An 11,187-nucleotide genomic window follows, 5' to 3' on the forward strand; every position below is an offset into this window, starting at 1 on the left:
CGGTTTGGGCCATCAAATCTTGGGCAAAGTATGGACTATTATATATTGCTGGAAAGCCCAGGATGTCTACTTTCCAACGCCGTTGAGAGCGCGCCAATTGGGCTTCTGTAGCTCCAGAAAATCCGCTTCGAATGCAGGGAGGTCAGAATCCAACAGCATCTGCAGTCCTTTTTGGTCTCAGAATCAGATTTTTGCTCAGGTCCCTCAATTTCAGCCAGAAAATACCTGAAATCACAGAAAAACACACAAACTCATAGTAAAGTCCAGAAAAGTGAATTTTAATTAAAAACTAATAAAAATATACTAAAAACTAACTATATCATATCAAAAACATACTAAAAACAATGCCAAAAAGTATACAAATTATCCGCTCATCACAACACCAAACTTAAATTGTTGCTTGTCCTCAAGCAACTGAAAATCAAATAAGATAAAAAGAAGAGAATATGCAATGAATTCCAAAAACATCTGTGAAGATCAGTATTAATCAGATGAGCGGGGCTTTTAACTTTTTTTGCCTCCGAACAGTTTTGGCATCTCACTCTATCCTTTGAAATCCAGAATGGTTGGCTTCTTTAGGAACTTAGAATCCAGATAGTGTTAATGATTCTCTTAGTAAAGTATGATGATTCTTGAACATAGCTATTTATTGAGTCTTGGCTGTGGCCCAAAGCACTCTGTCTTCCAGTATTACCACCGGATACATACATGCCACAGACACATAATTGGGTGAACCTTTTCAGATTGTGACTCAGCTTTGCTAAAGTCCCCAATTAGAGGTGTCCAGGGTTCTTAAGCACACTCTTATTGCCTTGGATCACAACTCTTATTCCTTTCTCTTTTTTTTTCGTTTTTTTTTCGGTTTTTTTTTTTTTTTTGAAATGCTTTTTCTTGCTTCAAGAATCATTTTATTGATTTTTCAGATCCTCGGTAACATGTCTCCTTTTTCATCATTCTTTCAAGAGCCAACATCCATGAACCACAAATTCAAAAGACATATGCACTGTTTAAGCATACATTCAGAGAACAAAAATATTGCCACCACATCAAAATAATTAAACTATTATAAAATTCAAAATTCATGCAATTCTTTCTTTTATCAATTAGGCACGTTTTTATTGAAGAAAGGTGATGGATTCATAGGACATTCATAACTTTAAGGCATAGACACCAAGACACTAATGATCATAAGACACAAACATGGATAAACATAAGCATTAAAATTCGAAAAACAGAAGAACAATAACAAGGAAATCAAGAACGGGTCCACCTTAGTGATGGCGGCTCTTTCTTGCTCTTGAAGATCCTATGGAGTGCTTGAGCTCCTCAATGTCTCTTCCTTGTCTTTGTTGCTCCTCCCTCATGATTCTTTGATCTTCTCTAATTTCATGAAGGATGATGGAGTGTTCTTGATGCTCCACCCTCAGTTGTCCCATGTTGGAACTTAGTTCTCCTAGGGAGGTGTTTAGTTGCTCCCAATAGTTTTGTGGAGGAAAATTCATCCCTTGAGGAATCTCAGGGATCTCATGATGAGTGAGATCTCTTGTGTACTCCATCCTTTTCTTGGTGATGGGCTTGTCCTCATTAATGGGAATGTCTCCCTCTATGTCAACTCCAATTGAATAACAGAGGTGACAAATGAGATGAGGAAAGGCTTAACCTTGCCAAGGTGGAGGTCTTGTCCGCCACCTTATAGAGTTCTTGGGCTATAACCTCATGAACCTCTATTTCTTCTCCAATCATGATACTATGGATCATGATGGCCCGGTCTATGGTAACTTCGGACCGGTTGCTAGTGGGGATGATTGAGCGTTGTATGAACTCTAACCATCCTCTAGCCACGGGATTGAGGTCATGCCTTCTCAATTGAACCGGCTTTCCTCTTGAATCTTGCTTCCATTGTGCGCCCTCTTCACATATGACTGTGAGGACTTGGTCCAACCTTTGATCAAAGTTGACCCTTCTAGTGTAAGGATGCTCATCTCCTTGCATCATAGGCAAGTTGAACGCCACCCTCACACTCTCCGGACTAAAATCCAAGTATTTCCCCCGAACCATAGTGAGATAATTCTTTGGATTCGGGTTCACACTTTGGTCATGGTTCTTTGTGATCCATGCATTGGCATAGAACTCTTGAACCATCAAGATTCCGACTTGTTGAATGGGGTTGGTAAGAACTTCCCAACCTCTTCTTCGGATCTCATGGCGGATCTCCGGATATTCCCCCTTTTTGAGTGAAAAGGGGACCTCGGAGATCACCTTCTTCAAGGCCACAACTTCATAGAAGGGGTCTTGATGCACCCTTGAGAGGAATCTATCCATCTCCCATGACTCGGAGGTGGAAGCTTTTGCCTTCCCTTTCCTCTTTTTAGAGGTTTCTCCGGCCTTGGATGCCATAAATGGTTATGGAAAAACAAAAAGCAATGCTTTTACCACACCAAACTTAAAATGTTTGCTCGTCCTCGAGCAAAAGAAGAAAGAAGAGAGTAGAAGAAGAAGAAATGAGGAAGAAGGGAGATGGTAGTGTGTTCGGCCAAGAAGGGTAAGAAAGGGGGTTTAGGTTGTGTGAAAATGAAGAGTTGAAGAAGGGTATTTATAGGAGAGGGGGGTAAAGGTTCGGCCATTATGGGTGGGTTTGGGAGGGAAAGTGGTTTGAATTTGAAGGGTGAGGTTGGTGGGGTTTTATGAAGGATGGATGTGAGTGGTGAAGAGAAAGATGGGATTTGATAGGTGAGGGGTTTTTGGGGAAGAGGTGTTGAGGTGATTGGTGAATGGGGAAGAAGAGAGAGAGTGATGGTAGGGTCCTGTGGGGTCCACAGATCCTGTAGTGTCAAGGAAAAGTCATCCCTACACTAAATGTTGCTCAAAATCACGTTTTGAGCCATTTCTGGCGTTAAACGCCGGGCTGGTGCCCATTCCTGGCGTTTAACGCCAGGTTGTTGCCCTTTACTGGCGTTTAACGCCAGTCTGGTGCCCCTTTCTGGCGTTAAACGCCCAGAATGGTGCCAGACTGGGCGTTAAACGCCCAACAGCTAGCATTACTGGCGTTTGAATGCCAGTTTCTTCTCCTCCAGGGTGTGCTATTTTTCTTCCTGTTTTTCATTCTGTTTTTGCTTTTTTCATTATTTTTGTGACTTCTTATGATCATCAACCTACAAAAAAGATAAAATAACAAAAGAAAATAATTAATTATAAAACATTGGGTTGCCTCCCAACAAGCGCTTCTTTAATGTCATTAGCTTGACAGAGGGCTCTCATGGAGCCTCAGAAATGCTCAGAACCGTGTTGAAACCTCCCAACACCAAACTTAGAGTTTGAATGTGGGGTTTCTTAGAGTTTGGGGGCTCTGTTTGGCTCTGTTTTGAGAGGAGCTCTTCATGCTTCCTCTCCATGATGACAGAGGGATATCCTTGGGCCTTAAACACCAAGGATTTTTCATTCACTTGAATGATTAACTCTCCTCTGTCAACATCAATCACAGCCTTTGCTGTGGCTAGGAAGGGTCTGCCAAGGATGATGGATTCATCCATGCACTTCCCAGTCTCTAGGATTATGAAATCAGTAGGAATGTACTGGTCTTCAACTTTAACCAGAACATCCTCTACAAGTCCATGGGCTTGTTTTCTTGAGTTGTCTGCCATCTCTAATGAGATTCTTGCAGCTTGCACCTCTAAGATCCCTAATTTCTCCATTACAGAGAGGGGCATGAGGTTCACACTTGACCCTAAGTCACACAAGGCCTTCTTGAAGGTCATGGTGCCTATGGTACAAGGTATAGAAAACTTCCCAGGATCCTGCCTCTTTTGAGGCAGTTTCTGCCTAGACAAGTCATCCAGTTCTTTGGTGAGCAAGGGAGGTTCATCCTCCCAAGTCTCATTTCCAAATAACTTGTCATTTAGTTTCATGATTGCTCCAAGGTATTTAGCAACTTGCTCTTCAGTAACATACTCATCCTCTTTAGAGGAAGAATACTCATCAGAGCTCATGAATGGCAGAAGTAAGTCCAATGGAATCTCTATGGTCTCATTTTGAGCCTCGGATTCCCAAGGTTCCTCATTGAGGAACTCAGAGGAGAGTGGTGCACGCCCACTGGGGTCTTTCTCAGTGGCGTCTTCTTCCTCTCTTTCCTCTCCATATTCGGCCATGTTGATGGCCTTGCACTCTCCTTTGGATTTTCTTCTGTATTACTTGGGAGAGTACTAGGAGGGAGTTCAGTAACTTTCTTGCTCAGCTGACCCACTTGTCCTTCCAAATTTCTGATGGAGGACCTTGTTTCATTCATGAAACTTTGAGTGGTCTTTATTAGATCAGAGACCATTGTTGCTAAGTCAGAAGTATTCTGCTTAGAACTCTCTGTCTGTTGCTGAGAAGATGATGGAAAAGGCTTGCCATTGCTAAACCTGTTTCTTCCACCATTATTGTTATTGAAACCTTGTTGAGGTCTCTCTTGATTCTTCCATGAGAGATTTGGGTGATTTCTCCATGAAGAATGTAGGTATTTCCATAGGGTTCTCCTAGGTAATTCACCTCTTCCATGGAAGGGTTCTCAGGATCATAAGCTTCTTCCTCAGATGAAGCATCCTTTGTACTGTTGGTGCATTTTGCATTCCAGACAGACTTTGAGAAATCAAATTGACTTGTGAGTCAATATCTTGTTCTGAGCCAATATGGCATTCAGAGTGTCAATCTCAAGAACTCCTTTCTTCTGACTAGTCCCATTGTTCACAGGATTCCTTTCAGAAGTGTACATGAATTGGTTATTTGCAACCATTTCAATCAATTCTTGAGCTTCTGCAGGCGTCTTCTTCAGATGAAGAGATCCTCCAGCAGAGCTATCCAAGGACATCTTAGATAGTTCAGAGAGACCATCATAGAAAATACCTATGATGCTCCATTCAGAAAGCATGTCTGAAGGACATCTTCTGATTAATGTTTGTATCTTTCCCAAGCTTCATAGAGGGATTCTCCATCCTTCTGTCTGAAGGTTTGGACTTCCACTCTAAGCTTACTCCATCTTTGTGGTGGAAAGAACTTTGCCAAGAAGGCATTGACTAGCTTTTCCCAAGAGTCCAGGCTTTCTTTAGGTTGAGAATCCAACCATATTCTAGCTCTGTCTCTTACAGCAAAAGGGAATAGCATCAGTCTGTAGACCTCAGGGTTAACCCCATTAGTCTTGACTGTGTCATAGATTTGCAAGAATTCAGCTAAAAACTGATGAGGATCTTCCATTGGAAGTCCATGGAACTTGCAATTCTGTTGCATTAGAGAAACTAATTGAGGCTTAAGCTCAAAGTTGTTTGCTCCAATGGCAGGGATAGAGATGCTTCTCCCATAGAAGTCGGGAGTAGGTGCAGTAAAGTCACCCAGCACCTTCCTTGCATTGTTGGCATTGTTGTTGTTTTCGGCTGCCATGGGTTCTTCTTCTTTGAAGAATTCGGTCAGGTCCCCTAAAGAGAGTTGTGCTTTGGCTTCTCTTAGCTTTCTCTTCAAGGTCCTTTCGGGTTCAGGATCAGCTTCAACAAGAATGTCTTTGTCTCTGCTCCTGCTCATATGAAAGAGAAGAGAAAAAGAAAATGTGGAATCCTCTATGTCACAGTATAGAGATTCCTTGAAATGTCAGAGGAAAAGAGAAATAGAAAGAAGAAGGAGAAGAATTCGAACTTTAATTAGATAAGGTTCGAATTGTGCATTTAGAAGGAGTGGTACTCCATAAATAGAAGGATGTGAGAAGGAGGGAAGAGGATTTTCGAAAATTCAATTAAAAGATTTGAAAACATTTTGAAAATTTGATTGATAATTTTCGAAAATTGAAAGTGGAAGAGAAATCAAGTGATTTTTGAAAAGATTTTGAAATTAGAAACTAAAAAGATTGATTGAAAACTAATTTGAAAAAGATATGATAAAAAAATATGATTGAAAGGTTATGTCTTAAAAAGATGTGATTGAGAAGATATGATTTGAAAACCATTTTAAAAGATATGTTTTGAAAATTATTTTAAAAGATTTGATTTGGAAAATTAGTGACTTGCCTAACAAGAAAAGATATGATTCAAACATAAAACCTTCCTTAACAGAAAAGGCCAAAAAATGTTCAATCAAATCATTAATTGTTAGTAAGTATCTTTGAAAGGAAAGAAATTAATTTTGAAAACATTTGATTGAAAAGATTTGATTTGAAAAAGATTTGATTTTGAAAAATTTGAAAAAAATTGATTTGAAAACAAAATCTTCCCCCTAGCACCATCCTGGCGTTAAACGCCCAGAATGGTATACATTTTGGCGTTTAACGCCCAAAATGCTACCTCTTTGGGCGTTAAACGCCCAACCAGATGCCCTGGCTGGCGTTTAAACGCCAGTCTGCCTTCTTCACTGGGCATTTTTGAATGCTCAGCTTTTTCTGTATAATTCCTCTGCAGTGTGTTCTGAATCTTCAATCCCTTGTATCATTGACTTGAAAATACACAAATTAAAAATATTTTTGGATTTTTAATAATTAAAATGCAACAAGAATCAAATAACAATGCATGCAAGACACCAAACTTAGCAGTTTGTATACTACTGACACTAATGAACTGAAAATGCATATGAGACACACAAAATACTCAAGTCAATAGAATTCAAATATCAGAGCAAGTGAATCATCAAGAACATCTTGAAGATCACTAAGACATATGAATGCATGCAATTGACACCAATCTTAGGATGAGACACTAGACTCAAACAAGAAATATTTTTGAATTTTATGATTTTTTTAATTTTTTAATTTTTTTGTGTTTTTCGAAAATTAAGTGGAAAAAGAAGGTATCAAAATTCTTAATGAGAATTCCAGGAATCAGTGCAATGCTAGTCTAAGACTCCGGTCCAGGAATTAGACATGGCTTCACAGCCAGCCAAGCTTCCAAAGAAAGCTTCGGTCCAAAACACTAGACATGACCAAAGGTCAGCCAAGCCTTAGCAAATCACTGCTCCAAAAGCAAGATTGATATGAAATCAACAAGCTCTTGTGGTGATAAGTTGAAACCTCGGTCCAATCAAATTAGACATGGCTTCTCAGCCAGCCAGATTTCAACAAATCATCATGAAACTCTAGAATTCATCTTCAAGAATTTCGAAAAAAAAATACCTAATCTAAGCAACAAGATGAACCGTCAGTTGTCCAGCCTGAACAATCCCGGGCAATAACACCAAAAATTTGATGTTGTTGCCGGATCTTGGCACTGATGTTACCAAAGGCTTGCTCAAAACTAGAACAATCCCCGGCAACGGCGCCAAAAACTTGGTGCGCGAAATTGTGAACTATACTTTTTCACAACTCTCATAATCCCTGGTAATGGCTCCAAAAACGTGGTAGCCCAATACCATGGCATTACACAACTTCGCACAACTAACCAGCAAGTGCACTGGGTCGTCCAAGTAATAAACCTTACGTGAGTAAGGGTCGATCCCACGGAGATTGTTAGTATTGAAGCAAGCTATGGTCATCTTGTAAATCTTAGTCAGGCAAACTCAGATATATATGGTGATGAACGAAAATAACATAAAAGATAAAGATAGTGATACTTATGTAATCCATTGGTAGGAACTTCAGATAAGCGCATGAAGATGCCTTCCTTCCGTCTCTCTGCTTTCCTACTGTCTTCATCCAACCCTTCTTACTCCTTTCCATGGCAAGCTCGTATAGGGTCTCACTGTTGTCAGCAGCTACCTCCCATCCTCGCAGTGAAAGCTAATGCACACACTCTGTCACAGTGCTGCCAATCACCGGTGTGGTTCCCTCCCCTACCGGAATAGAATAACTCTTTTGCGTCTGTCACTAACGCCCAGTAGGTTACAGGTTTGAAGCACGTCACAGTCATTCAATCATTGAATCCTACTCAGAATACCACAGACAAGGTTAGACCTTCCGGATTCTCTTGAATGCTGCCATCAGTTCTTGCCTATACCACGAAGACTCTGATCTCACGGAATGGTTGGCTCGTTTGTCAGGCGAGCACTCGGTTGTCAGGCGATCAACCATGCATCGTGCAATCAGGAATCCAAGAGATATTCACCAAACCTCAAATGCTTGTAGAACAAGAGTGGTTGTCAGTCACTTTGTTCATGAGTGAGAATGGTGATGGGCGTCAATCATCACCTTCATCATGTTGAAGAACAAGTGATATCTTGGATAAAGAACAAGCGGAATTTGAATGAAAGAACAATAGTAATTGCATTAATACTCGAGGTACAGCAGAGCTCCACACCTTAATCTATGGTGTGTAGAAACTCCACCGTTGAAAATACATAAGCATAAGGTCTAGGCATGGCCGAATGGCCAGCCTCCCAATGATCTAAGAACTAAAATGTCCAAAGATGATCTAGAGATCTAAAAGTGATCAAAAGATTTCTATACAATAGTAAAAGGTCCTACTTATAAGAAACTAGTAGCCTAGGGTGTACAGAAATGAGTAAATGACATAAAAATCCTCTTCCGGGCCCACTTGGTGTGTGCTTGGGCTGAGCAATGAAGCAATTTCGTGTAGAGACTCTTCTTGGAGTTAAACGCCAGCTTTGGTGCCAGTTTGGGCGTTTAACTCCCATTGGGTGCCAGTTCCAGCGTTTAACGCTGGGATTCCTTGAGGTGACTTTGAACGCCGGTTTGGGCCATCAAATCTTGGGCAAAGTATAGACTATTATATATTGCTGGAAAGCCCAGGATGTCTACTTTCCAACGCCGTTGAGAGCGCGCCAATTGGGCTTCTGTAGCTCCAGAAAATCCGCTTCGAATGCAGGGAGGTCAGAATCCAATAGCATCTGCAGTCCTTTTTGGTCTCAGAATCAGATTTTTGCTCAGGTCCCTCAATTTCAGCCAGAAAATACCTGAAATCACAGAAAAACACACAAACTCATAGTAAAGTCCAGAAAAGTGAATTTTAATTAAAAACTAATAAAAATATACTAAAAACTAACTATATCATATCAAAAACATACTAAAAACAATGCCAAAAAGTATACAAATTATCCGCTCATCAGGTATTCCGAGTAGGATTCAGGGATTGAATGACTGTGACAAGCTTCAAACTCATGATTGTTGGGCGTGATGACACTGCAAAAGAATCAAGGGATTTTATTCCGGCATGATCGAGATCCGACAGATGATTAGCCGTGCTATGACAGAGCATTTGGACCATTTTCACTGAGAGGATGGGATGTAGCCATTGACAATGGTAACGCCCTACATACAGCTTGCCATGGAAGGAGCCTTGCATGTTTGAAAGTGAGGAAGCATTATGTTACAGGAATTCAGAAGACAAAGCATCTCCAAAACTTCAACATATTCTCCATTATTGAGTAACAATTATTTATTCCAAACTAAGAGAAGCTAAACTACAACAATCCAAAGACAACATTACTGAAATTTTCGAACAAGAAAAGGATATGGCAGCCGAACCCAACAACAAGAATGCAAGGAGGATGCTTGGTGATTATACTACACCTACCCCAAGTTTGATGGAAGAAGCATCTCAATTCCTGCCATTGGAGCAAACAATTTTGAGTTGAAACCTCAACTAGTTGCTCTAATGCAACAAAACTGCAAGTTTCATGGACTTCCATCAGAAGATTCCTACCAGTTTTTAATTGAGATCTTGCAGATCTGTGAGACTGTTAAGACTAATGGAGTAGATCCTGAAGTCTACAGGCTCATACTTTTTCCTTTTGCTGTAAGAGACAGAGCTAGAACATGGTTGGACTCACAACCTAAGGATAGCCTGGACTCTTGGGATAAGCTGGTCATGGCCTTCTTGGTTAAATTCTTTCCTCCTCAAAAGCTGAGCAAGCTTAGAGTTGATGTTCAGACCTTCAAGCAAAAAGATGGTGAATCCCTCTATGAAGCTTGGGAAAGATACAAGCAGATGACCAAAAAGTGTCCTTCTTACATGTTTTTAGAATGGATCATGATAGATATATTCTATTATGGTCTGTCTGAGTTCTCTAAGATGTCACTAGATCATTCTGTAGGTGGATCCATTCACCTAAAGAAAACGCCTGCAGAAGCTCAGGAACTTATTGAAATGGTTGCAAATAACCAATTCATGTACACTTCTAAGAGGAATTTCGTGAATAATGGGACACCTCAGAGGAAGGGAGTTCTTGAAATTGATTCTCTGAATGCCATATTGGCTCAGAACAAAATGTTGACTCAGCAAGTCAACATGATTTCTCAAAGTCTGAATGGATGGCAAAATGCATCCAACAGTACTAAAGAGGCATCTTCTAAAGAAGAAGCTTATGATCTTGAAAATCCTGCAATGGCAGAGGTAAATTACATGGGTGAACCTTATGGAAACAACTATAATTCTTCATGGAGAAATCATCCAAATTTCTCATGGAAGGATCAACAAAAGCCACAACAAGGCTTTAATAATGGTGGAAGAAACAGGTTTAGCAATGGCAAGCCTTTTCCATCATCTTCTCAGCAACAGATAGAGAATTCTAAGCAGAGCACCTCTAACTTAGCAAATATAGTCTCTGATCTGTCTAAGGCCACTTTAAGCTTCATGAGTGAAACAAGGTCCTCCATTATAAATTTGGAGGCACAAGTGGGCCAGCTGAGTAAAAAAGTCACTGAAATTCCTCCTAGTACTCTCCCAAGCAATACAGAAGAGAATCCAAAGAGAGAGTGCAAGGCCATTGATATAGTTAATATGGCCGAATGCAAGGAGGAAGGGGAGGACATGAATCCCAATGAGGAAGACCTAATGGGACGTCTCCCAACCAAGAAGGAGTTCCCTATTGAAGACCCAAAGGAATCTGAGGCTCATATAGAGACCATAGAGATTCCATTAAACCTCCTTCTGCCATTGATGAGCTCTGAAGACTATTCTTCCTCTGAAGAGGATGAAGATGTAACTGGAGAGCAAGTTGCTCAATATCTAGGAGCTATCATGAAGCTGAATGCCAACTTGGGAAGATGAACCTTCCTTGCTCATTGGTGAACTAGATACATGGGTTTAACAAACTTTACCTCAAAAGAAATAAGATCCTGGTAAATTCTTAATACCCTATACCATAGGCACCATGACCTTTGAAAAGGCTCTGTGTGACCTAGGGTTAAGCATAAATCTTATGCCACTCTCTGTAATGGAGAAGCTAGGGATCATTGAGGTACAGCCTGCCATATTTTCATTACAAATGGTAGACAAGTCA

General features: G+C 40.5%; 1 non-coding gene across 1 annotated transcript; it reads right to left on the reverse strand.

Moving 5' to 3' along the window:
• Positions 1 to 9,815: 9,815 nt before the first annotated feature.
• On the reverse strand, positions 9,816 to 9,923 carry LOC130983758 (small nucleolar RNA R71). Its single transcript, XR_009087736.1, has one exon. It is a non-coding gene; the product is annotated as a small nucleolar RNA R71 (small nucleolar RNA).
• Positions 9,924 to 11,187: the final 1,264 nt, after the last annotated feature.

The sequence above is a fragment of the Arachis stenosperma genome, chromosome 5, assembly GCF_014773155.1.
Source record: "Arachis stenosperma cultivar V10309 chromosome 5, arast.V10309.gnm1.PFL2, whole genome shotgun sequence".
In the NCBI taxonomy this organism is placed as follows: domain Eukaryota; kingdom Viridiplantae; phylum Streptophyta; class Magnoliopsida; order Fabales; family Fabaceae; genus Arachis; species Arachis stenosperma.